Here is a 10,947-nt window from a genome sequence, read left to right as displayed (position 1 = left end):
TTAGGTCTAGTCTGTTGCTTGGTGCAGAAGCAAGCATTGTGCAGGGTTGAGTAGCAATCAATCCGTAGTTGTCATGCTTACAACTAACAATTGGAGAAAGCATTGTGTGAATTATGTTGAAGTATGACTATTTTCCCTTGCATATTCTCTGTGCAACCCCAATTGTATAAGAAAGATTCTAGGGTTATGTATATTCAACAAAATGTATGGCAGGAATTTACAACTATAGTTAAAGAGTCAAAGATACTTAAGTAATCTCTCAAGTCCACTTATAATGGCATGGTTTATTAGAGCTGATGAATGTCAACTGATCAATGATATTCATAATCATCTGCAAGTGTGAACCTTGAAAAATTTCAAGGCTGAAGTGTTCCTAGAAGGAGGAACAGATGTCCCACCGGATGTTAGGACATTAAGAACTGGTATGCAGCTACCAGCTGAAGAACAGATGTTCTGGTGCTAAACTAATGTAGTGTGAGAACATTGGTCTTGAACCTACTCCTGGTCTGGAAGAGGAGACATCTGGCTATAAGTTGATCAGGACACGATTAACATGTGCTTCTATATAAATTCTGTTAGAAGTAAAAGCTCAGTGCCACAAGAAAACTCATGAAGGTATTCCTTTTTTATCCCTTATGACTAAATTAAGAAGAGCTTACATCTGGCATTTTCCTCTGATCAATGGAACCAGATATGTGTATTTTCATTCATAACCATAGAGCAGTTGTTGGAGCTGAATACTGTGTCTCAACCACAATGAAATATGGTCAAGAATGTGTACTTCCCTAGTTGTTATCCAGAAAGAGTAGTGTTGTTTGGAATCAAGGAAGTCATATTGTAATACGGTGAACTGACTTTAAAGAAATGTTGCGGATAGCAAGAGTCGCCACCGACTTTTATTTCATCCAATTTTAGGAAAGGCTAAAAGAACAGAAAAAAACCTTTTAAAAGATTTTGAGTTCGGGGGGTAAGTTATACAAAGGGAAGGTTTAAAAAGCACCCTTTGCATCCATGGTTTTCCATGGGCTCTTAATTGCTTAGCTCACTGGTTTGTTTGAATTATTTGAAAAGCGGGGTGTGAATAGAAATTTGAATAAGAACTTTAGCTTGTAAATAAGCGTAGTCTTTTTGAATTTGACTTTGAAAAGAGCTGGAAAAGATTTTGTATTTAGAGCAAGCAATTAATAGCAACTACCCTAAGTTTTAAAAAATGTTCTTTTAGCTTTTCAGGCGAAAGAGTCTATCCATACCATAAGAGGGCAGAAAGTCTTTCAATTGGATGTTTGAAGGGTCATCGAGATATCATTCTCCATAAGACTGTCCCTTACCATAAAGAGGGCAGGTAGTCTAAGGGAAGGATATAATAGTCATTAATCTTTTTAGGCATCATACGAGGATACCTTAGCAATGGGACAATCATCTTATTTTTCCGAGGCAGCATCGAGGGACTAGATGATTTTTATTCTTTAAGGCAACCTTGCTTGAGGTATCCTCGGAATCGAGGGACTTTGACTATTTAGCATACTTAAAGGCAACAGGCAACAATAAGGCAACAGTATGAGGCAACAAGAGGAATTACCCTAAAGGTGTGTGGGTGTAACAATCACGTGGTTAACTTCGATGATATTTATCTTATAATTAGTGATCTAAGTTATTTAGCAGGCTTGCACTCCCTAGGATTACTAACCATGGCAGAAAATAAAACAGTTAAAATCCTACGCTATTACAATAAACACCTGCGGGGATGGGGGAAAAATAAAACCCAACCTATTACACTAAAACCCTTATAGGGTAACGGAAAAATAAAGGCAGAAAATTAATTTACACATCTTCAGCCTTGATCTTCCTTGAACCTTCGATTGACTCTGATCATCTGAGAATTAAACGGACAATAATAGGGGTTAGTGTATTACAGATTCAATGACTATTGAGGTAAACCTATTAAAAGGCAAAAATAAAAATAAAAATAAAATGATATTTAAACAAAAGAAATTAGAAACTTAGCTTTTGTGCGTAACTGAAGGATCTTGGCCAACCCTGAAAAATGAAGAAGAGAAAGGTAGAAAACTTTTTGTGGCAAATAAAAAACATGGATAAGAAATTAAAGAGGTTCTGAAAAAGGCAAAGGTTTTGGAAACATTTAGGATAAACCCTGATTTTTAGGGAATGAAGATTTTATGAGAAAACTCGACACACTAAGTTAATGGACAACATTTAACTAACAGTGATTAGTGGTCATGCAAAAATCAGGGTTTAAAGCGTTCAATTAGCCCAAAATTGAATTTGTTACCCAAAAATAATTATTAGTTTAAAAAAACTAAAAATAATTATTATTTTTAATATTATAAAAAAAATCGGATTTTTGATTAAAAAATAAATAATGATAAAATTATTATATCATCTTATGGGATAATAATAATAAAAAAAACTATGATAATAGCATAAAATAGAAAAGGAATAAACAAATAATTGTGCAACTAAAAATAAAATAATAAATAAAAAAATAGAAAATACTTAGCTCAGATTGGGTGTGGTAGGCCTGTGAGAGTGTATGATGGTCTGCGCTTTATGAGTCTTCCGATCTGGTTTGATGGAGATCCAATGGTCAGTCCATGGTGGAGTATTGTAGTCACACGTAGGATTGGGGCACTGGATCTGTGGGCAAGTGTAAAGAAAGAAAATAGTGAAAATTATAGCATGACGCTGGGGATCGAACCCGCGTCCACTTGGTCAAGGGTTCTCCTCATCATCCACTTGTGTTGCGCTGCATTTGTTGACAAAAGAGGACAAAACATTACACAAATAATAAAACGCGTGGAATTTTAACAAAGTCAACAAATAAATCAGAAGTGGGGCCTATTGCGTTGTTGTAGCCAATCGTGTGCAGTGGGAGAATTTTGAACTGTTGACTAGCGAATCAGTAGCTTGCACGCGTCTGGAGAGAGAAAGAGAAATTCAAACTGTGCTGACCGGCCACTGAAACAAAGCCGCGTGGCTTCCTTCTTCTTCCATCATCTTCTTCAACTTCCAGCTATAATTTGCTACGGATTTCGCTTCGAGACAGCCACAAATTAGCTACGACGCTGTGGTAGCCAACCTGCAAAAATCCTAAACCTGCAAAAAACGAACAATTAACGAATAAAAAGAGCCCAGATCGCATGATTAGGTTAATATGATCTCAATGGTGGGGTAATTTCAACTGGTAGCGGCCTGGATCAATGAAACTGAATCAAAGTTATTTTTTGCCCTAGCCATGGTGGATTACGTCCTACACATCATGGCTCCGTCCCAGTGGTTCATACCTGTCCTAAACATCCCCATAAACTTGTACAAGGCATTAGAAACAATTGAAATACGTTGAAGCAAGGTAAACGAAATTCAAATATGCATGAATGAATATGGACGTGGAGAGATCATTATATGCGTTATGGGGGTTTAATTATGATTCAACCTTACCCTTTTACCTCTTGGAACGTGAACGGAGTGGTTAATTTGAGTTGACAATGGCTGGAAATCTCAGAACGAAAGTTGGCTCTTTTATGTGATTTTTGGAATTTGAAGGAGGCTGTGAGGCAAGGATTTTTCGTCCCTTCATGAGGCTGCATCATTAGGTATATATATGAAGTGGATTAGGGTTTGAAAATATTGGAGAGGGGGCATGAGATTTGAGTGAAAAATATTTGGTTTTGATCATGCATATAATCTTTCCAATCTTGGCCAATTCTATTTTCATGACCTCTCTTTCACGTGTGATTTGGCTTGGTGAATCAATTTGAATATCCAAAATTAATCTCACAATATTTGAGGATTAAATCATAATTTTATTTGATTTATTTTTGAACTTAAATGGATGAATTCAAAAATAAAAGAATAAAATCACAAAATATTATATGAGATTGATTTATGGGCCCCAAGATGACTTTAGATTGACTTTGATTTGTAATATTGATCACATCATCCTTTATTATTTATTTTATGATTTCTTTGATTTTAAATTGAATTTAATTGAATAAATTCAAATAAAAATGCAATAAGATCAAAAAATAAATAATATTTGGTTTATGGGCCTCTTATGAGCTTAAAATCACGTGAGAAAACAAAAAGTCAAAGCCCAATACTCAAAGACTGAAAATTTGCCTTTGCCAATTAGGGTTTTGCCCTTTCCTTGAAAATCGACCAACTTGTACCAAGCGTGTCTCCCTCATTTTTAATCATATGGAGGTGTTCTTGCACTTTTTAAAAAGCTTGGAGAGTCCTCTAACCAATGTCTTTGGTCTCATGTCAAAATAATTTTCCATGCTTCTTGTATGCTCTTTTGAAAAAGATGACTTTTGGTTGACTTTCAAAAGGGACCTATAATGTTTTGAGTCATATCTCTCAAATGAAGCATTTTTGGCCTTGGCTTGTGAGAGACAAATTTGTAGAGAATCCAATTTACTTCAAATAAAATGAGCTTTGGATGGGAAATATCTGATGTTCCATGTGAAAGTTATGGCTGGTCAAAGTTGGGTTGACTTTCTCCTAAAAACCCTAATTTAGAAACTCATGTTTTTGATGATTTTGGAGCTTTTCTTGATGGATCATGATCAATCCTTGATCAAATGATGAATGATACTTCATAATGAGGATGTTGACCCAAAATCAGGAGTTTTGACTGTGGTTTGACCATAGTTTGACTTTTAGGTCAACCAGTCGATTATTGATTGTTTGGGCCATTGGGTGAGCAGTCTTTTTGAATCAGAGCTTGAAAATTGGCATGAGGATCCTTTGAGGCATATAAGAGGTTATGAGGTCCACGTGAATTATCAGAACTTGATCTTTCTTTGAGAAATGCAAAACCCTAGCATAGAGGCTGTTGTTTAGGAGAGAGACTGTATGCTTCCTTCTTGTGCATCCTTGAGCATTTGAAAGTCAGATGGACTGAAATATGAATCAATATGATGGGCAAATTTTGGGGTATGACACATATGAATCTGACTATTTCAGTGTCATGCTATAACCAAGCCTATTCCAAAAACCTAAATGAGGGAATCTCCTCTATAGGGTACAGACTATGGCATCCATCATCTCAAAATCAGAATAAAAGTCTGAAGAAAAGCTTAGTGAGATGCTGGCTATTGTATTCCTTGATATGTCTGGATATTGTTGATAATTGGATTATTCTGTTCCCACCCTAAGTGTTGTCAATTTGACATTAAAGATGTTAACCAAGAACCATGAAGGATGATGTCATATATGATGTCACAACATCATCTCAAGATCTTCAGTTTCTTTGTAGTGTATTTGCCAAGAGAAGAAAGTATAAATGTGAAGAGGTAATCAGTCAGAATGACCTAGTGTGAGTAGAAAATTCTAACTAAAAAATTGGTAAGTACTTTGACAGGAGACTTAGTACTTATTGGATATAGAACTTGGATGCAAGACTGAGAAGAAGAAACCAGTCAGGATGAACTAGTGTGAGTAGTAAATCTTACTGAGTAACTAATGAGTACTTTGACGGGAGACTTAGTACCTATTAGATGAGAAGTCCTTCTAGTTATGTGTTCACTATTATCTTCACATATTAAGGAAGTGTGACAAGAGTATCTGGTGAAGCATACTGACTCTGTTAAATATCTTGATGGGAGCTGGATATTTACAATGTCTGTATGAAAAGACCTAGACGTGTATGATGAAGATTGATTTATGGTTATACAATCATAGTTTCTTCTACTTCAAGTTGCAGAGTATGGCAATCTGAATCTTGTGTAGCAAGTAAACTGTGGCAAATTCCAAATGAAGGGAACTTCAAGGACGAACATCAAAGATGTCCTAAATTTTTATATCTCAGGGGGAGTAAAATAGTATGAAGATCAGCAAAGACAATTTTATTCTGCTTCTATCCAAATGTAAAGTCTTTCAAAGACTAATCTTGAAGCCAGAAGAACAAAGTCACACAAGATGTCAGAACATAACTCAAGTCATGTTTATTCTCAAAGACCAGCAAAGAATATTCTTTTCATTATCATCTGAAGACATGGATTGATGGTGTGTATCACTTGTTCCGACCTAGTGCATGATCCAACCTATGCACAAGTCCTCCTGGTGCAGTTCCTCTTCAAATAACATTTCTTGATTGAGACTTTAGTTAAAGTCCATGTATGTTGTTTAAATTGCTCAGGTTTATAGAGTCTTTTCGTTTTGTTTGAGTCTTGTTTGAGTCCCTCATGTTCTTCTTTCGGATATGAGAAAAGTCTAGAGTCTAGGTTATAGTTGTCAGGTTGTGGCAATAATAGGGTTTAAGGGTAGTGTTCAGACATTGTTAAGTCTGAGGTCATTCTTTACAGTTGTTTGGTAAAGAATAAAAGTCTTGTTTTGTGTCGTGAACATAAATTGTTTCTTGTGTTCCAAGTCATTCTATAGAGACGTGTTATCTCTATGGATAGTCAGAGTTTGTTTGAGTTTGGTGTTCAGACGAACTTATGTCTTGAGTGATGTCAACATCACAATGTGCTTTTATCCTGAAAGAAGTGTTAGAACATGAAATGTTCTGATCAATATTTCTAGTTTTGATGATAACGTTATATATGAATTTTGTTTAAGACAATGTGGTACTCTAATTATTCACGTTTTCCTTTGTAGGAAAACTCTAAAATAGTATGCACTAAATCATCATTCAGAAGCTCTGACCCAGAAGATCTGGTTGGCTTCATCAGAATATGGTCTGGAAGACATCGGAAGATGGTCTTGAGGAATTCAGAACATGAACTATAAGGCATCAGAAGATGGCAATCAGAAGCAAGGCTCTGAAGATTTGATGGTATCACGCTACAAAGAACTTCCAAAGTACGATGACTGAAGTTACATCTGCACCAACGTTGAAGACTCTGATATTCAAACGTCATTCTAATAGTCTGAGTCCAGAAGCAAGTACAAGATGAAAAAGCTACAACGTCAAATCTGTCTGACTGACAAAAGGAACGTTTGAAGCTACAAAAGGCAAAGTCAACAAGAGTAGTTGAAACAAGGCTCGAGGTAGTTGACAAAAGAGTGAAACATTAAATGCAGCAGTGTACTGTTCACGTAAAGCATTTAAAGATGTTCAACGGTCACATTTCTCACTGCCATATAAAAGAGAAGTTCTGCTTGTTGAAAACGTTACAACAACATACGCTAAGAGAGAACTTACGCTGCCAAATTGGTTCACAAAGCTATCACACAAAAAGCAAAGAAACTTCATCTTCAACCTCACAAATCTTGTAATATCTTAGTGAGTGTTAGAACTTAATCTTGAGAGAAAAATCACTTGGTGATTATAGCTTATTTAGAAGCATATTAAACTCTTGTAATATTGTTTACTATTTTTGTAAAAGGGAATTCCTAGAGTGATCAAGTTGTGATTTGTATACTCTAGAAGACTTAGAAGTTGTCTAAGTGGAATACCATTGTAATCAAGGTTGATTAGTGGATTTAATCCCCAGTTGAGGTAAATCACTCTGTAAGGGGTGGACTGGAGGTAGTTTGATTAACAACGAACCAGGATAAAAATAACTGTGTGATTATTTTTTATCTGTCATTTTTAGAAACAATCCTTATTCAGTCCCCCCCCCCTTTCTAAGTGTTTTTCACTCCTTCAAGAAGGTATAGGAATATGCATGTGAAGTTTGAAAAAGCGACATTATTGTCTAAAGTGGAAGTTTAAGGCATAATATGGATTAGAATGGGCAGGTTCTGATCTGGATGTTTGTAATTTGTTCTGTCAACACATAATTACTTTCATGATGAAGAATTCACTTCGTGAATATGACTATGAAGACAAAAGTTCTATGATCTGATCAACACAACTTAGGATAAAGGAGAATCCTTCTGAGTCAAGGAGCATGTTAATCAATGCGTGAGATTGAGGAACATCATATCAAGAAGGATTTCAAATTATATTAAGAATACCATAATCTGATCCAAACATGGTAAGATTAGGCTCAACAAAGTACAAGAAGTGTCAGTTCTTTATGTTGAGATTCTGGCAACCTCTCTGTGTATGCTTCTAATGTCAAAAGGTCATCAATTGATCATTTCTGGAGGAGATAAGTTAGTATACAAGGGTCTGTTGCAAAAAGAGATGAACCTTGTGGAATATACTGGTAGTACAAATGTCAGACACAATGTTATAACATCTTATTTCTGGTGTGAGTATTTAATGTAAAAGAGCATTTTTGCAATAGTGAGTGTGTTCAGCAGGATAGTTGAACAGAGGGTGAGGCTCTTGAAGATATGAAGATGCGTCTTATATTTTCCATTCATCATTTCAAGTTTATTCCTTGAAGAAGCTTAGTCTATCTCAGATAGGGGGAGTGACTTCTTATGTCAAGAAAAGTATCTTGGTCAAGAATACTTTTACATCATGAAGAAAATGTGACATTATAGTCAGTTATTTGTAAATGGTTGAATCTAACCATATGCAACTGGAATCCACAATTCTTTCTCTATACTAATGAGGTAGCTGTATGTCTAACAGTCTCAAGGTGTTCAGAACAACAGAAGTCTATGTCTATGACTAGTGAGTCAGAAGAGTAAGTGGGGAGTCTTTTACTTGGTCCATAGGATGCTTTGTCTTAATCTTTTGAAGAATCTTGAGCTATGTGCTTAAAGGGAATAAAAGTGACAATGTCTGACAGGATGTCATGACATGTTTAAAGAAATTGAATCGTCTAAGTCAAACAAGGAAATCTGTCTTGAAGTTTATCTACACATCAGAGGTCGGTGTAAAGTACAATCAATGACTATGCATGCACTGGTATTCTAAGATAACTCCTATCAGAAAAACTGTCAAAAACTGCTTTGGAAAGAGTAATTGCTTTTGGAACTGTTTCCTAATTAACCGTTTGACCGTTGAACAAGACCAAAAACCATCATTATTTCCTATAATATCCAATGGCTATATAATGGTGTCTCCATAGATTACAGAAATCACTCTCTCTCAAGATGTCGTTCTTGTGTGTTCTCATGAGTCGTGTCTGAGTTTGGTATTGTGATGGGTTGCTTTACCAAAACCTCTTCAGAAAAATGAAAAACACGGGCTGGGGATGTTGATGGTCTCTACCATGGATTTTTTTTGCAATAACAACAAAGATGTTCCATCATATACAACCTTCAGTATAGGAACTATTTTTCGTTGTGATTTGTGATCTGAGTTATGAACACAATTGTGATTTGTGTTCTGAGTTACTAGGACTGGTGGACAATTTTCACTCAAGTCCTCTCTCATGGTCTAAGTTATGATTTGGTTTCTAGTTCAAGACTAAGTAAGGGGTCTCTTATGCCACCATTGGTCCTCCAAGACAAAGGCCTTCTCCCATCGTCTTCCTCGTGAACATCAGTGTTGCATGAAGATATCCACTGCATATTATGACATCGGAAAATTCTTTGTCATATTATAACTAAAAAGGGGGAGAGAATATCATCTTCTGATTTTGCTACTGTAAAAAGAAACAAAGGATTTTGTAGCAGACTGAAGATGTTATGATGTGGTTCAAGTCTTGAAGAACAAAAGGTATTGATTAAAGCTCAATTCTGAGAATGTAAAATTCTGTTCTTCCTTGTTGTCTTGAAAGTTAAAGCATTTATGTTTTGCTGCATTTTTAATGAATGTTTAGTTTTAGCCAAAATATGCCAAAGGGGGAGATTGTTAGTGCTTTTATTGGCTGATTGGCATCTATGTTTAGCTAAAACATAATAGCAGCAAAACATAATTTAATGTGTAATCTTGAAAAAATATAAAAGAACAAAACAGGTACAAGCAAGATGTTATATGGAATGTCATGACATTAACTCACGACATCGCGCCTGCAGAACTGGAATGAAGATTCAGTTTGATACTCAACAGATACCGAATATTCAGTGAATATTATATAATCCTATGTGGCGCTAATTTAAAGGTCAAAATAATATTGAAGAATCAGATCAAAAGATTGAAGATTCAGCAGTTTCTAATTTAGGAGATAAACTAGGAAACTCATGATTAAAAAGACCTTAATCGTAGTAGAAGATTTCTGCAGATTTGTAACAGCAAGGAGTGTTGCGATTTATAAGCCCAAGTCCAATTGGGAATAGGTTATAAATAGAAACCTTTGTAACCTAGTTTTATATAGAAAACCTTGTTTAGAAAAGATGTAGTCATTAGGGTCTCTATAGGTAGACCACCCAGGTTGTGGGATGGCTGTCATGTCTCTCGAAACCTGTAGGTAAGAGAAGTGATTGTTCTAACTCGAAACCTGTAGGTAAGAGTTGAGTATTGTGTTCTTGATTGAAGCTGCGAAGCAATATCAAGTTATTGTTCATTGTTAATTGTGTAAATAGTTGTTGCAAGGTTGTAACAGTTAGGTATCACTAGGGAGTGAGCAGAGGTTCTCTTGTCTTGGATGGATACCTGAGATAAAGGTTACATTGGGTAGTGACTAGGTAAACCAGAGGCTGTTTATCTGTAAACCAGAGGTTGTTTACATGACATAGTACTACTGATAGTGAAATCTTCTTCCTGGCTTGGTAGCCCCCAAAGTAGGTAGTTTAAACCGAATTGGGTTAACAATTAACTGTGTTATTTATCTTCTGCATTGTGTTGTTTGTTCAGTCGTGGATGTTATGACATCGTGTATAACATCAGGTTCAGAATTATTAGCTGTTCCTTTACAGAACCATTAAAATTTACAATCTGGTTATGTTGACTGAACATATATGATCCCAGTTCTCATTGACTCCTTCTTAGGGTTAATTAAAAGTTGGGGGATCTTTCTGTTCTGCATCTGCTACATTAATAATAGATCAGATGTCTTGACATCGTGAATGACATCCTGAGTCTGTCATACCAGAATTTCAAAATAAATTACCACCAAATAAGAGGGCACCTGAACCAAGTAACAAAGAGCTTCTCACTCAAAAGTGGTGAATGGCAAGAAAAAATTGATTTTTTGA

This window comes from Vicia villosa, linkage group LG1, assembly GCF_029867415.1.
Source record: "Vicia villosa cultivar HV-30 ecotype Madison, WI linkage group LG1, Vvil1.0, whole genome shotgun sequence".
Lineage (NCBI taxonomy): Eukaryota > Viridiplantae > Streptophyta > Magnoliopsida > Fabales > Fabaceae > Vicia > Vicia villosa.
The sequence above is the reverse complement of the archived record's forward strand: the minus strand, read 5'-3'. Positions refer to the sequence as shown.